Raw genomic sequence first — 17,510 nt, 5'->3', positions numbered from 1 at the left:
TGCATTTTTAAGGAATTCTTTGGAGCATTCCAGTTGTTTACTGCTGCAGAGAAACTAACGCAGATCCCAGATGAGACCCAGGAACTAACCAACAATTAATGACTTTCTCATTACATATGGTAAATAAACCAGCAGAACTGCACTGCTCTGCCACTCATCCTGCTAAATATTCTACAAAAGATCTGATGTCATGTTAACCAGAGTGCGAGGATGAGCAGAGAAAAGAATGAGACTAATATCTAATGAAGGAGAGAGGGAGAGACAGACAGGTAAAGAAACACAACAGAGCACAGTTGCATGCTGGGAAAGCCGCAATTCCTGTTGAGAACCTGAAAAAGCTTTATCTCACACACACACACACACACACACACACACACACACACACACATACATACACACACACACACACACATGTTGGTGCAGCTATCGTTATGAGGACTCTCCATAGACATAATGATTTTTATACTGTACGAACTATAGATTCTATCCCCTAACCCTCACAAAAAACATTCTGCATTTTTACATTTTCAATAAAACATAATTTAGTATGTTTTTTAAGCGATTTGAATTATGGGGACACTGGAAATGTACTCATAAACCACATTTATTGCATAATACCCTTGTAATTACCAGTTTGCAACCTCAAAAAATGTCCTCGTAAATCACCAAAACCTGCCCACACACACACACACACACACACACACACACACACACACACACACACACACTCACACAGACAATCACACTCTGTAAAACCACACACAGATAAAGACTCCCAAGAAACCGACTGACAGATCAGAGAGGAACAGGTGCATGCTGGGAGATCTATACAATCAGTTAAGAGACCAACTACATGTTGTCAGAGCGCGAGCAAATACACATACACACACCCTTCTAATCTTCAGACTGAAGTCTAATCATCTGTTATTTTCCTGTCATAAATAATGGATCTAAGTGTGCAGAGTGCCGCAGATTCACTTTTTTCAATGCTAATGTTAACTTATTCCCACAGGACCATTTAGCCAATCTTGAACCATGATAAAAACCATGCACTATTCCACTGTGACCATAAAATGTCCTCTGCATAAATTACCATCCAGATTCTTCAAACGTGGTCAAATGCATCCAGTCACAAATAAGAGGCAAGCAAAAGGCATCACATGCTGCTAACAACCTGAAAATCGAAAGGAAATGCTCTGAGAGCTTCTTAAATTGCTCTTTAAAAACAACATCATCAACAACAAAATAGAAACTAAAATATGCTGACTACCTTGCCTCAGTTACTCTCATCCACACACACACAAAATTTAATGCATAGATTCTTCTAGTGTTCAAAATGCACCCACTTTGCTTATCATGCATCCTTATGAAGCTCAGGGATGAGATTTTTGGATTATGTATGCATGTATGGATGTGTCATATTAATGTGATATATAGTAGTATGCTGTTACTGTTGACTTCAAAGTGTTTGTGTACAGATGCTCTTAGAACTTTGAGAAGATGCAACAGTTTGGAAATGTTGTTTGTATGGGTTCTCTGACCTTGACTGATCACAGCTATGCTCCCATTGAGTCATTGATAGTAATATGTATTGATGGACGAACACAACAGATTTGTTTCCATTTAGTCTTTGAGCATATTGATGCCCCGGCGCAAACACAATTAAACACGCACGCACGCACCATTAAATCACGTTATTTCTTTTATTAAAAAAATCATAAAAATTCACTAGGCACAGTATGAAATTGTGTATGCAGTATGCACACTATGAGAAATGCACAGGCCCTTTTGCATCAGCCGGCAGCATAACATATGAAGAAAATCTCTCCCTCTCTCAACAACTACAGTTTCTAAAATCTATATATGCGGTAAATTTTCAATAACACGTATATTATTGTACATGTTTATCTAACTAGGCCGCAAAACATTCCCAAACGATTATTATTAGCCATGTTTATCCAGGACACCAGCGGTGTTATTAGGAAATCAGTCACACTCTGAATGTTTCTTCAGCGCGCTCTAGTCGGACTGAGATTCTGCTCGCAGCGCCGGTAGACACGCGCCACCCGCTACCCGCTACTGCTGCCACACCCCCTTTCTCACGAGCGCTGAATGGTACGTCCCGGTGATGCCGAATGTGTCAGACAGTGAAAAATCTGTGAGGACTGAATTTGAATCCTAACAGTTTAGAATACGACGCTCTCGTCGCGTGGGAGTGCGCGTGAGTATATGAGCTGCCGCATTCCGTGTTACTCTGCATCCGTTCTCGCGCGTTTCCAGGTAACCGAGCATCGTGGTCCCGCCGCCTTACCGGAGCCAGCGAGTCTACGGCCGAGCCGCTCTGTTTCTTAAGGATAAACGCCAGGATTCAGTGCTGGGATTCAAGAAATACTCTTTATCCGCATATCTATCAGTGATTAAATGATCTATCCCGGGATTTTCCACTGAATCATGGTCAGCGTTGAAGAAGGTAAGCGACAAAACCCCGGTAAACATCTCAATCGCTGCGTGTATTTGTGGGTGTTTGCTCGTATACACTGAATACAGATGTTAATTCCGTTTCTTAAACGAATGACTGCGGGTACGGCATCCTTTCGGTGAGAAATAGAGAAACCGTTATGATACGTTGAAAGAAGCTCGGTAATTTTTCCTGCGCAGCAAATCTGTGAAACTGATCCGGAGCATTCCCAGCCCAGACATCCCCAAACACAGGCAGGCGTAGACTGCAGGCTTCGGTTCACATCCTCTGCGAGACTTTCCCGTTTACAGGCGAGCTTTCCCGCCGTTATCGCGTTCAACTCGCGCGCAGATAATTCTTGACAGAATCGACTGGACTCGAGACACCAATTAACCGCTGCTTGTGAACTTGACTGACTGAACGCGACCTTTACGCTCTTTTACTCTTTAATTGTGTTATATACTTCCTTGTGTTATGTTGGGAAATATATCATAGAGCTCTACGTCCGTGTGCGTACATTTTATGGAGCAACATTTGAGCAGATAAAATGACCACGGTCACGCGCACACGACCGGGTCACCTGCATGTCTCAGCAACTGTTATGGTAAATGTTTACATTTCACGGGATGTCCTCAGTTTTACTGTCAAGGAGGACAGACCACCCCACCAGCTGCTGGCATGGTGTACTGAATCCCGTGTGAGTGTGTCGCCGTGTGTTCTCCACTTCTCCGTCAGTGTGTGTGTGTGAGCGGTCTGCGACACATCTGTGCAATATTCACTCAGTTTCTCTAAGAGAGAAACCGCTGGAAAACATGAGCAGAGTTGGCAGAGGGAGTTTAAGTGGCCATGCTTCGTTGGTATATGCATTGTTGTATTTTATCTATTTTTTATGATTAAACATACTTTCGTAAAAGTGGGAGAGATGGTGTGTGTGTGTGTGTGTGTGTGTTACTGTAGTGCTTATAGAATAGTAAATAAAAGATTAAGTACCAATATAAAAATATTTTTGTATATATTTTGTAAAATGCCCTTTGTGTAATGGTACTATGTGTAATTTTTAGTTAAGGTGGTGGTACCTTTAATGGTTAATAATTGTTTCTTCCAACACAAAGGTTAGCCTACAGGTTCAATCACAAGACTGTGAAATCACAGTCCAATCACTAATTTGCCCTTGAGCAAGACACTGGACCCCAGGTTACTCCAGGGGCATTATCTCTGCAGGTGGTTAGCGGTAAGTTGTAAAAATCATGTGCTAAATGGCAACTGTTAACATGCGGTATTTATGAGCAAGAAAATTGTGTGGGTGTGTTTGATATTTTGGTGTGCCATAGGTGAATCAGCCTGAAGTTGTTGTGACTTCTTCCAACCTCCTTACTATGCTGAAATATTTCTGAAATAATTAGGTATGCTGACATTGCCTAATTTATTTGCAAAATACCACTGAATTGAATGAAAAATCCTTATTAGTTTAGCAGTTTTCAGCTCTGACCTTTTAATTAATTGGTATGTCTGTCCATATATTAAGAATTTCCATTACCGTGGATCGCAAACAGATATGAAAAGTTGTTGGTCTGTGTGTACTTCTCTGGCTCGACCACCTTGCATTCTGTACTAGGTGCTAATTTCTTCATCTTGTGTGGACAGTTGGGAACATCAGTACAGAACATTAGATGATCAACACATCTGTTTATGCTTCTCGATTCTGTCCTAATCTACTAATGTATAACTAAAAGAGCCTTTCTCTCCCCTATTCTCAATCGCAATAATTTTCTCTCTCTTTACAATGTCGAGGTTTCGCAAGGACGGTAGCTGCCCATGCTGGCATTAACCCCCTGCTATGCCTCACCCTCTTCTAATAATGGACGTAAAGACCCGGAGGGGCTCCTACCTGCTCTCCTACTCTCAGCAAATGCTACAGTACAGCGTTCAGCTTTCATTAACACCACACTCGCTGAGAGAGAGAGTGAATACGGAGAGTTCTTAGCTTTCTGACAGGCTCCACCGGCTTGGGAGGCTAATACATCAAAAGCTTGCAGCTAGAGCAACCCAAGGGTACTATTGTTCGACATTTAACATTTATTAACAGCCATTTTTTAAAAAGAACAACTTGTTGCAAAAATAATTAATTGATTTTTGTTGAGAATAATCAATATATAAACAAATGTAAAATATATGTTGTACAATAAATGCTCACAATTAGTTAGTACAGTGTGGATAGGTTACAGCAGGTAATGTTAGTTCAACATTTATTCTTACTGAGCACTTTATTAGGAACACTATGGTCCTAGTAAAGTGCCCGATGTGGTCCTCTGCTGTTGTAGCCCATCCACCTCAAGGTTCGACGTGTTGTGCATTCTGAGATGCTATTCGTTGACCTCTCTCATCAACAAAGTGTTTCTGTCCACAGAACTGCCGCTCACTGGATTTTTTTTTGTTTTTGGCATCATTCTGAGTAAGCTCTAGAGAAATACTTACAGAAATACTTAAACCAGCCCATCTAGCACCAACAATCATGTGACAGTCAAAATCACTGAGATCACATTTTCCCCCCATTCTGATGGTTAATGTGAACATTAACTGAAGCTCCTGACCTGTATCTGCATGATTTTATGCATTGCATTGCTGCCACACAATTGGCTGATTAGATAATCGCATGAATAAAGAGGTTCAGGTGTTCTTAATAAAGTGCTTAGTGAGTGTAGCTATTAGTTTGTTTATATAGCTGCAACTGGATAATTAATGCAAAGAATGCCATAATCCTGCCCTTTGACTGACAGAATCCCAAATAAGGATTTATCAAGGGGCGTGGTGGCGGGTGACTACATTGGACCTCATTACAGATTAACCACCACAGTTAACTGGCCTCATTTTTGACATTAGCATGTTGATGCTACTCCCTCATGTCCGGATTAACACCGTACTGGAAACGGGATTAAGCAGCACTTGCCCAACCCGGATCTGCCAGTCACACAGCCGTAATTATTCAAGCAGTGTCTTTTGCTAATACTTTAGTGCGGTTTAAAGCACTGATGAGCAACAACCACAAGACCAATTGCTTTATTATTACACAGTGCTGTTTGTGTTCATATATCTAAATACATCATGGCTATCCAGGCTTTATTAAGGTTAGAATGCAATGTTTTACGTATAATCGTGCAGAGCTTCTGGTTTTAATAATAGTTTGAAGCCTATTATTGCACTGATATCTAACAGAAAATAACTAAAAGTTTATTTCTACATCTGTATTTTAAATTGTCAGAATTTAATGTTGAATCTTAAAAATGGTTGAATGTTGTATTCAGATAAACTGTATTTACAGTTCATAATAGTTGAGGAAATGCAGCACCGTAGGTACAGTAGCACTCTCCTTTAATATAGATGCATGCTGGGACACAGAGCTGTGCTCTTGGTTAAATATATTCCCCAATTATTCTTTTTCTATCCTCTTATCAGACCCCCATTGTGAGTTTTTCTGTTTCTCTCTCACTCCCGCTTTCTTCATCTCTCTTAACGCCTTTGCACTGTAAGCCCCCCGGCTTTTATGCCATTTGGATAGATTGTAGTCTTTCTACGAAAGGTAGAAAGGTAATTTTCACAGTCTTGACCCCCACACTACAGCACTCCTTTTCAGATACAGTAAGCTAAAAGTCATATACACATCTCGGTCTCAACCATATTCTTTCCATTTTATTTCATTTCCCTCCTCCTTCTATAGGTTTTCTTCCTCTATTTTCTAAATTTTTCATTAGTTCTCAGTATTGTAGCTTGGCTTGTGTATGGACTGATACTCACATTCTAGATTGTGATGTCATAATATACCCTGAGTAATCAGAAGTCATACTGTATATTCTCAATTCTTCATTACACTGAAAAAATGGAGAGCAGCTTTACTAAAAATACTAAACCAGTACACTTAAAAATCTACTTAATACATTTATGTTTGAGATGAGAACATAATCATATTGCGTAAAGTCCAAGTAAAATTCAACACAGTCATTAAAAAGTGATATGATTAATTTGGTATGAAATGATTAAATGTATTCAGACTTCTAATGGATAGTGTTCACTCAACATAATTGTTACTGCTTGCTCAATTTACTTAATTAAAATTAGTTAATCCAACACATTTCTTTAGCATTTGGTCTTAATTTCATTGTGTACAATCCATCCATGTACAATCCATGTGTACTTAATCCAGTTGTGTTGGAACAATGTGAATAATATTTGTTGCATCAAAGTATTGCTGAAACGGGGCCTGATTAGCTCAGCAAGTAAAGATGCTGACTACCACACCTGGAGTCACAAGTTCGAATCCAGGGTGTGCTGAGTGAATCCAGTCAGGCTTCCTAAGCAACCAATTGGCCGGTTGCTAGGGTGGGTAGGGTCACATTGGATTAACCTCCTCGTGGTTGCTATAATGTGGTTCTCACTCTCGGTGGGGCATGTGGTGAGTTGTGCGTGGATGCCACGGAGAATAGCTTGAAGCCTCCACACGTGCTAGGTCTCTGCGGTAACGCGCCCAACAAGCCACATGATAGAATGCGTGGATTGACTATCTCAGACGCAGAGGCAACTGAGATTTGTCCACCGCCACCCAGATTTAGGTGAGTCACTACACCACCACGAGGACTTAGAGTGCATTGGGGATTGGGCATTCCAAATTGGGGAGAAAAAGGGGAGAGGAAAAAAGGTATTGCTGAAACAGGGTAGGGAATTTGCATTACCCAGCATGCTTTGCACGGGACTGGATTGGGAGAGTAAATTTTGAAATTTTAATGTATCTCTACACAAAATGAAACAAGTAGGAGACTTTTTAGTGTTTAAAGTTATGTTATGTTGGTATGTAGAGAAGTTTCTGTGTTGGTGGATTTTTTTGGAGGTTACCATTGTGGAGAAGAGTGGAGCTAATGGTTAGATTGAGGATGGGTGATTTACCAAGCTAAAAATAACAATTTGTTTTGCTTTTGTCATGAAGCAAAGACTGATGGATCATCAGCATAAAGGCTGATTGAGGATCAGTATAAATCCTCAGCAGCACCATGTTTGTTAAAGTAAATAAAAATATATGTATAATATGCTAATATGTATCGTTGCAAGCTCGTAGCATGCTGCAAAGTTCATTGGAATTATTTGGACAAATCAAATTTAAGTGAGGTTAATTAAATTCCATTGGGTTTATTCAACACAAAATATTTGAGTAAAGCCTACATTTACAATTATATGAAGGAAACTCATTTTCATTGTGTGAATCCAATGTCCACAGTTGAATTATGTAAAACCAACGAAAAATGTCCATCTTTTTTTATTTTTTTCTCCCAATTTGGAATGCCCAATTCCCACTACATAATAGGTGCTAGTGGTGGCGCGGTTACTCACCTCAATCCGGGTGGCAGAGGACAAGTCTCAGTTGCGTCCGCTTCTGAGACAGTCAATCCACTCATCTTATCACATGGCTCATTGTGCATGACACCGCAGAGACATGTGGAAGCTCATGCTACTATCCACGATCCAAGCACAACTTACCACGCTCCCCATTAAGAGCGAGAACCACTAATCATGGCCACGAGAAGGTTACCCCATGTGACTCTACCCTCCCTAGCAACTGGGCCAATTTGTTTGCTTAGGAAACCTGGCTGGAGTCACTCAGCACACCCTGGATTCGAACTCACGACTCCAGGGGTGGTAGTCAGCGTCAATACTCGCTGAGCTACGCAGGCCCCACTGCAACTTTCATTCTTAAAAATACCCTTTCAATTTCTTCTTTTCCCTCCTACATCTCTCTGTCTTTAGCTTAGTTATATCTTGTTCTCAGTTTTGTAGCTTGCTTTGGTGGTGCCTGATATTCTAAAGAAGACTGCAAAGTCATAATCAATGCAGAAAATATAGAACCCCACAACAGAAACTATTCTGTAGCTTTGAGTTCTACAAATCCGAAGACCCACTAATACAAAAAAAAACAAAAAAAAAAACAGGTCTATGTAACTCATTCCCAACATGTCAGATTTCATCCATATAAGTCTAAGAACATCTGTTACTTCACTGTTCCAATGAACTAATCCATTATATGAACTCTATTTTATGTCTTCCTCTAAAAATATGCTCTAGAAAGGTGTGATAAATGGGGTTTCGAAGACACACTCATTAAGTCTCAGATATGTGTATTTGAGAATTCCAGACATTCATCACTCTTATTGTCTTCCTCCAATATGTGAATACTGAATGTGAATAATATTGAGCATGTAAAACATGTTTCGCCGATGACCAGATTGACCGAGCAGCTGCAGTCAGTTGAATGATTGTATTCATGTTTTAAAATTTTCGCTCCTAGACATTTGATATGCATGAAAAAACACAGCACATTTTATTAAATGTGATGGAAAGCAGATATTCTCTGTCTTTGCAGTGCTATCCTCCAGCACAAACATTTTATGTGTGAATGATATTTAGCATATGTCACAGCAGACTGTAAAATATTTTTGTATTGATTTAACCCTTGATGTGCTTTCACCTTACTGTATGTATAGCATTTTTGTGCACTCTGTTTTAGATAATTGGCACAAAATTTCCCCTTTGGGCTCAGCAAAGTATCTCTCTATTGCTGTTAAATTATACATTTAAAAATAATTGAAAATGCATAATAAGTTAGCAAAAAAAAAAAAAGATTAAAAAAAAGAGGCCGTTCACTCCCTCTGTAGGTCAGGCCACACATTTCCATCCATTTTAAAAAGGTTATGCAGCCTTTCAACACAATGGGGGAAAAATATGCATTGTCCAGTTTGAGCACCCGTAACAGCGCCCAGCAGATATGGCCGTACAGCTTGATTTAATGACACATCTTACATTGCAGGTTTGGGATAATTAACATACTGATGAGACTTTTTGGAATATATTCTTATTCTAATCAGCAGGCTCATTTGCATGGTAAGAAACATCATACAGCAGGGTGCCAGGGTTGGTTACTTGTCATTTAGCAGAAGCTTTTATCCAAAGAAACGTTCAGTGCGCAACCTGGGGTTGGGTGTCTTACTCAAGGGCACAATAGTGACAAAGGGTGACAGTAAGTTTCCAGAGCATAAAGCTTCCCATCTGGTTGAGAGATTAATCTTTATTAGTGGTGGGCTGATATGGGTATCAGTATGGCATATCTAGGGTGGCTGATGAACAATATATGTGTACGTCTTATTACAGTCACTGAGCACTTTATTAGGAACACCTACTTATTCATGCGATTATGTAATCAGCCAATCATGTGGCAGCAGTGCAGTGCATGGAATCATGCAGATATGGGTCGGGAGCTTCAGTTAATGTTCACATCAACCATCGGAATGGGGGAAAAAATGTGATCTCAGTGATTTCGACCATGGCATGATTGTTGGTGCCAGACGGGCTGGTTTGAGAATTTCTGTAACTTCTGATCTCCTGGGATTTTCACACACAACAGTCTCAAGAGTTGGTGTCAAAAACAAAAAACATCCAGTGAGCGGCAGTTCTGTGGACGGAAATTCTTTGTTGATGTGAGAGGTCAGTGGGGAATGGCCAGACTGATTCGAGCTGACAGAAAGGCTATGGTAACTCAGATAACCACTCTGTACAATTGGAGTGAGCAGATTAGCATCTCAGAATGCACAATACATCAAACCCTGAGGTGGATGGGCTACAACAGCAGAAGACCACATCTGGCATTTTATTAGGAAAGAGTGTTCCTAATAAAGTGCTCATTAATTGTGTAAATTTAAACGAACATTTATTTTGCACAGTACTTATAAAAAATATTTGTAAACAAAAATAATGCATCTTTCAGTGACCCAACGATCAAGACTTGGAACTCACTCTTGGCCACTGTCTGACCTTTTCTGTTAATCGGCCAATCAGACATAATTGTCAACCAATGCTTATAATCTTACAATCAGATGATTATTTGTCCTGGCCGATATAAACTTTAGGTCGCCAGCCCAGATTGTTTTGGACTTTTTAAGCTACTTTTATTGACAGGAAGGTAAACATGATAGGAAGCAAGCCAGATTCAAAATCGGATAGACCGTGTAAGCGCCTCATTGCAACAAGATTGAGCATGTACACATCAGGTCATGTCTCCAACAACCAGTCTAGATTTTTAACCACTACCACCCCAACCACTGAGTAGCACACTCAGTCAGCTCTTTTGAAATTTTGAATCTGGTTTAGTGTGTGTATGTAAAGTGATAGGGTAATAATTAATCACACTGTGATTATAAATCTGGAAATCTTTGATAATGCTCTCACTTGTAGCTCTCTTGTCTAGATCGTTTAACAACCATTTCTTTAAAGAGAAAAAAAAAAAGAAAGAAAGTGGAAGCAACCCAGGAAACCTGCAGCTCTCTGGCTACATTGATGAAGCCCATTGAGTGATTAATCAAGCACATGGACAGATTTTTGTCACAGTACAGTCCTCCAATCTGAGGTTCTTGAGCCAAGCTGTAATTTAAGTATGATTGGGTTTTAGTGCATTGAGATGATTAGGCATTTGGGTAAGAGTTTGCTATCAGTGCCACAGCCTTAAAACGGGCCCTGTCAGCCTCTCTGTGACACTGCAGGTGCTTTGTTAACCTGTAATAAGGGCACTTGAACAGCTCACCTCAAGGCTGGACTCCAGTCGGCCACCTGTTGTGGAATGATTAGGGGTAATTGTGCACTGGTGTGTGTGTGTGTGTGTGTGTGTGTGTGTAAAGAAGCCTTAAGCCTGTAAAACCCTCACCTAATCACCTGTAACTGCTTAGCCAAACCCCTCGAGCCAGTTATCTATGACTGATTTGTGTATGAGATCCAAAGCCTGTAGAGCTGGTCTGATTCCAGTGCTGTTATTTCTTCTAGCATCTGAACTGGACTCTCTTAAGAAAACATTGCCCTACATGAGAAATAAAGCCTTCTGGACCGTAAGAATTTAAGGTTCATTACTAATGTACGTTTAATGCAAAACCTTGTTTTAAAGAAACATGTCTGAACTGGGTCAGTTTGAGTTTATGTGACATCATGAAATGACACACTCAGTCTCTATGACAAAGACATCTAAAGCGATGTCTGAGTCACAACAATCAAGCTGAGAAAATGCAAGCGAATGAATAATTCAACCAGTCATCTCACCGCACTGGATGAGAGGGGTCACCAGTGAAAAGTGTTTTCGAAAGCTATGGGAAACAATGTGGGATGTGGAAAGAGAAAATGTAAAATCATCCTGCTGAAACATTGTTCACTTGATATTGTCAGTGGCCTCATAAAGCTGCTCATTTAAATCTAATATTTTATATTATTTATTAGATATATATTTTCACATTCTGTTGCATAATTAATGAAGCAGCGCTCTTTTTGTCATCATCTAGCATGATTATTTTGGAGGAATGCCACAGTGTTGAATTTCTATTAGCCTATGAATTTTAGTCTGAGCTGTTTGCATGCCTGACATTAAGTGTTTTTGCTGTTATAGAGATTATTACTGATGTGTGCTGGGAATGAAGGGAAGCACATTGAGGTCATAGTGAAATGCTGCAGAGAGGTGTTTATTTAGGATTAAGAGGCCTATCAGACTGAAGAGGTTTTGGAGTAGCCGATGGGTCAGTCTCTCTCGTGCTAGAATGCACTGATAGTGCTCTACAGGAGCTCCTTGTGTGTCTGTGCACTCATCTGAAGTTCTCCAGGAGATGGGGGTTGAGGAGGTAGGCGCATGCATTTGGAGTGTCTCAGAGAGTGTCTGTTTGGATGCTTTGGCTTTAACATCATTGGTTTCTGATAGGTTGAGAGAGGAAAGCACAGTTTTGGTGTCTTGTTGTAACAAAGTTCATGATGGGGTGCTAGGAGGAAGCGGGGGATGGCAAATTCAACTCAAATGGTATTTATTTCATAACGCAAAATTGGCTTTTCAGCACTTCACTCAATAATCACGCTTTTCAGTGCACACAGCTCAACACGATCTCTGGGTGCGTGTGGTACCTCTCTCTCCCTCACTGACATCTGGCTTGCTCTTAAATCCTTCTCCAACTCTCAATGCAATGACAAACAGGTGTTAGAGACAATCATTGTCAGGTGATGATCCTTACCGTTCTCATCTCCTGATCTCGCTCTCAATTCACAAGCTGAAAAGCTCAACCACGCTCCCACCACCACACTTGTGTAGCAGTGGCTTGTCGAGCTTGAATCAACTCCAGCCGTGCCATATCTTCGGTCTTCAACTCAAGCCATGTGTTTTGGTGCTGTCCAAGGTCTGTGTGTGTGTGTCTGTCTATGTGTGCTGGTGGAGCTCCCTGATTGGCGCGGAGGAGCCCTGGCTTCACAGAACTGCCCTCTGAACTGTGTGTGTGTGTGTGTGTGTGTGTGCCTGCCTTTCAGCTCTGTGTAATTGAAGTAATAATGAGTTTATAAATGAAAACATTCACCTTCTTCAAACTGAGTGAGAGAAAGAGTAATGTCTCTAACAATGGTAGAGCTAGCATTTTTAGGCTCATAGAATTTTCTATTTAGCCTAAATGGAACTGTCTACAGTGTTTAGTAAATGTATTTCCTCATATTAATCTACATTGATAATTTTTTTCCAAAGTGTAAAGGATAAAAGCAGGGAAATTAGGGAAACCATATTTCTCAAAAATTACACAAAAGCATAATTTGGTTTTCAAACTTTACCAGCTTTTGTCATATATTCACTCCAGCTTTCATTATTGATGCATTTATTTTGAACCTTGTGAGATCAAGGCAGAGAGAACAATAAGCTTGATCTGAAATGTAATCTTAATTGAACTGGCTCATAATGGGAAATGCAGCTACATTACGTTTCATGTTCTGAAGAGTTGAAATGAATTTCACTGTACCAGTGTTGGGGAAGGTACTTTGAAACTTTATAGCTTCTAAAGCTACAAACTACTTATAATTTTTAAGTATTTAAACTACAGTCAAGTTTTCCTTTTAAAAATAGCCCTTTTAAAAAGTAGTTACACTACAATTTCCTAACAAAAGTAGCTAACAATATTAAAGTAATTTAAGAAGCAATATCTTTTAGAATATACAACCATCAGATTATATACTGTATTTTATTAAAAATATTATATAATATATTTGATAACTTTTGCAATCAGATTATTTATATGGCACAAAACAATGAGGATATCAGTTAGAGTGACAGCATTAAACTTGAATAGATACATTTACACATTATTTACAAAGCTTACACATTATTAGCCAATTTGTATTTTTAATTTTTTTTTTTTTTTAACAACTAACAGAACTAGAAAACACACATTTACAGGTGCATCTCAATAAATTAGAATGTCGTGGAAAAGTTCATTTATTTCAGTAATTCAACTCAAATTGTGAAACTTGTGTATTAAATAAATTAAATGCACACAGACTGAAGTAGTTTAAGTCTTTGGTTCTTTTAATTGTGATGATTTTGGCTCACATTTAACAAAAACCCACCAATTCACTATCTCAAAAAATTAGAATATGGTGACATGCCAATCAGCTAATCAACTCAAAACACCTGCAAAGTTTTCCTGAGCCTTCAAAATGGTCTCTCAGTTTGGTTCACTAGGCTACACAATCATGGGGAAGACTGCTGATCTGACAGTTGTCCAGAAGACAATCATTGACACCTTCACAAGGAGGGTAAGCCACAAACATTCACTGCCAAAGAAGCTGGCTGTTCACAGAGTGCTGTATCCAAGCATGTTAACAGAAAGTTGAGTGGAAGGAAAAAGTGTGGAAGAAAAAGATGCACAACCAACCGAGAGAACCGCAGCCTTATGAGGATTGTCAAGCAAAATCGATTCAAGAATTTGGGTGAACTTCACAAGGAATGGACTGAGGCTGGGGTCAAGGCATCAAGAGCCACCACACACAGACGTGTCAAGGAATTTGGCTACAGTTGTCGTATTCCTCCTGTTAAGCCACTCCTGAACCACAGACAACGTCAGAGGCGTCTTACCTGGGCTAAGGAGAAGAAGAACTGGACTGTTGCCCAGTGTTCCAAAGTCCTCTTTTCAGATGAGAGCAAGTTTTGTATTTCATTTGGAAACCAAGGTCCTAGAGTCTGGAGGAAGGGTGGAGAAGCTCATAGCCCAAGTTGCTTGAAGTCCAGTGTTAAGTTTCCACAGTCTGTGATGATTTGGGGTGCAATGTCATCTGCTGGTGTTGGTCCATTGTGTTTTTTGAAAACCAAAGTCACTGCACCCGTTTACCAAGAAATTTTGGAGCACTTCATGCTTCCTTCTGCTGACCAGCTTTTTAAAGATGCTGATTTCATTTTCCAGCAGGATTTGGCACCTGCCCACACTGCCAAAAGCACCAAAAGTTGGTTAAATGACCATGGTGTTGGTGTGCTTGACTGACCAGCAAACTCACCAGACCTGAACCCCATAGAGAATCTATGGGGTATTGTCAAGAGGAAAATGAGAAACAAGAGACCAAAAAATGCAGATGAGCTAAAGGCCACTGTCAAAGAAACCTGGGCTTCCATACCACCTCAGCAGTGCCACAAACTGATCACCTCCATGCCACGCCGAATTGAGGCAGTAATTAAAGCAAAAGGAGCCCCTACAAAGTATTGAGTACATATACAGTACATGAACATACTTTCCAGAAGGCCAACAATTCACTAAAAATGTTTTTCTTATTGGTCTTATGATGTATTCTAATTTTTTGAGATAGTGAATTGGTGGGTTTTTGTTAAATGTGAGCCAAAATCATCACAATTAAAAGAACCAAAGACTTAAACTACTTCAGTCTGTGTGCATTGAATTTATTTAATACACGAGTTTCACAATTTGAGTTGAATTACTGAAATAAATGAACTTTTTCATGACATTCTAATTTATTGAGATGCACCTGTATATAGCTGAGTTGAAAACAGTGATGAACTCTATAGTCAAAAAGAGAAATCCAGCACCCACACTGAAAAAAGGGAAAATTCGAAACCAGAACACTTGCGATCAACTAAATACATTTATGTTTGGCATGAGAACATGTAAAATGTACTTTTGTGATATTCAACACAGTCAACAAAAAAGGATATGATCACATTGCTATGAAATGTTAAAATGGATTCAGACTTCTAATGAATGGTGTTCACTAAACGTGATTTTTACTGCATGCTCAATTAACTTATTTAAAATTAGTTAATGCAACACAATCCTTTTAGCATTTGGTCTCAACTTGATTTCATACAATCCATGTTCTTTTATCCAATTGTGTTGGGACTGTATGGATTGGGAGAGTAAATTTTTAAATTAAGTGTTATTTTAATGTATTTCTATACCAAATTAAAACAAATGAATTTTTTTAATTATCGCATCAGCTGATAAATTTCCCTGTTTGGCTGATTTGTTTCTTGTGGGCGCTAAGAATTGCCTGCTTGCATGTGAAGGGACTGAGACATGTAAATGACCAGTCACAGTTCGATTTGTTGTTACGTTACAATAGTGTGCAACACAGTGTAATTTAAACGGTCCAAATATCAAAGCTGCGGCAGATGCGTTTGAGCTCATAAAGTTAAAGTGCTGCTCGCCATTCTCCCTCTCTCTCCTCAACCGTTGAACTTGTAACTTTTAACTGTCTTGTCTAATGATAAAAAGGCAAATATCAATAAAACTAATATCATATACCATCTGCAAATATGCACATATCTCGCTTAAACAGATGTCACAAACCAACCTCACACAACTTGATCAGATCCAGCATCCATCATTTATTTACCTCTAAAGCACGTATTCTATCAGCCTCTTATCAGCAGTTACCCATCACTTTTAACTTTCTTTCCTAATGATAAAAGGCAAATATCAATAAAACTTCTATTATATACATCTGCAAATATGCAGATATCTAGTTCAAACAGTTGTAATTCACAAACCTCACGAAAATCCAGCGTTCCCTATCTGTCACTCACTCGACGTTGTGTCGATGTAGTGACACTAGGGGTCACTCTTGGGAGCCCGAAACACCTCTGGTCTTTGAAAAAAAGCCATTGAGAATTGGCGAGTGGTATTTGCATACCACTCCCCCGAACGTACGGGTATAAAAGGATGCTGATATGCAACCACTCATTCAGATTTTCTCTTCGGAGCCAAACGGTCGATGCTCACTGAGCTGAATTCTCACGGCTGTTCATTCACCTCTGCTGGATCTGACGGCGCATTTCAGCGGCTTCTCCCCCTCTGCACTGGTGCACTGCAGAGAACGCCCCTGGCGCTTCGGCAGAAATGAAAGAGTATATCATAAAAAATAAAAAAAGAGTATATTTCTCTAAAAGAGCGGCACACACGGAACGTTTTTTTAAAGATGCCCTTCCGTGTGTTATTCCTGGTTGCGGTCATTATCTCTCGCCTTCTGACTGTCACGATCGCTGTCTTTCGTGTCTGGGCACTACCCACGCGGAGACAGCGTTCGTGGATGGGTCATGTACTCATTAAGAGAACATGACCATGGCAACGTTGTGGTCGCGGCTTGCCTTCGTAAGAAAGCAAGTCACCCCAGCGGCTCCCCTCCTCAGTCCTTCTACCTACGGGTATGAGGCCAGCGTGGCTAGCACTGGGGGCGATTTGGGGAACTCAATGGGACCACCTCTGCCGGGTATCCCCCCACGGACCTCCCATTCCCCAGCACGCTCGTCTGCCCCGATCGGGCTTCCGGATGAGTCCGCCGGCTCGTCTCACGGTGAGTTCGACCTCTTGTTCGGAGCCCACGAAAGTGATGAGCTCTCGAGCACAGCATCGGAGAGCGGACTCGTCCATTTGGACGAGGAAGCCTCAGCCGGGCTTTCCCCCTCGGGTACGGTCGCCCAGAGATGCGCAGTCGGGTCGGTGCTTTCCTTCCTGCAGGAGAGGTTGGAGGGGCGGCTGTCCCCCTCCACCTTGAAGGTGTATGTAGCTGCTATAGCGGCACACCACGACACAGTGGACGGTAAGTCCTAAGGGAAGCACAACCTGATCATCAGGTTCCTGAGAGGCCCCAGGAGGTTGAATCCCTCCAGACCGCGCCTCATCCCCTCATGGGACCTCTCTGTAGTTCTTCAGGGTCTATGGGGAGCCCCCTTTGA

At 40.5% G+C, this 17,510-nt stretch overlaps 1 protein-coding gene across 3 annotated transcripts in view; it reads left to right on the top strand.

Moving 5' to 3' along the window:
• The first annotated feature begins 2,200 nt into the window (after positions 1-2,200).
• The window catches only part of LOC127419502 (teneurin-1-like), a 300,512-nt gene continuing 285,202 nt past the window's right edge, over positions 2,201-17,510 (top strand). For all 3 annotated transcript variants that reach the window (XM_051660961.1, XM_051660952.1, XM_051660942.1), the window contains exon 1: positions 2,201-2,470. The gene's annotated coding sequence lies outside the window, so the exon portion shown is untranslated. The remainder of the gene's footprint in view (positions 2,471-17,510) is intronic.

Source organism: Myxocyprinus asiaticus, chromosome 3 (genome assembly GCF_019703515.2).
Source record: "Myxocyprinus asiaticus isolate MX2 ecotype Aquarium Trade chromosome 3, UBuf_Myxa_2, whole genome shotgun sequence".
Classification (NCBI taxonomy): Eukaryota; Metazoa; Chordata; class Actinopteri; order Cypriniformes; family Catostomidae; genus Myxocyprinus; species Myxocyprinus asiaticus.
The sequence above is the reverse complement of the archived record's forward strand: the minus strand, read 5'-3'. Positions and strand labels throughout refer to the sequence as shown.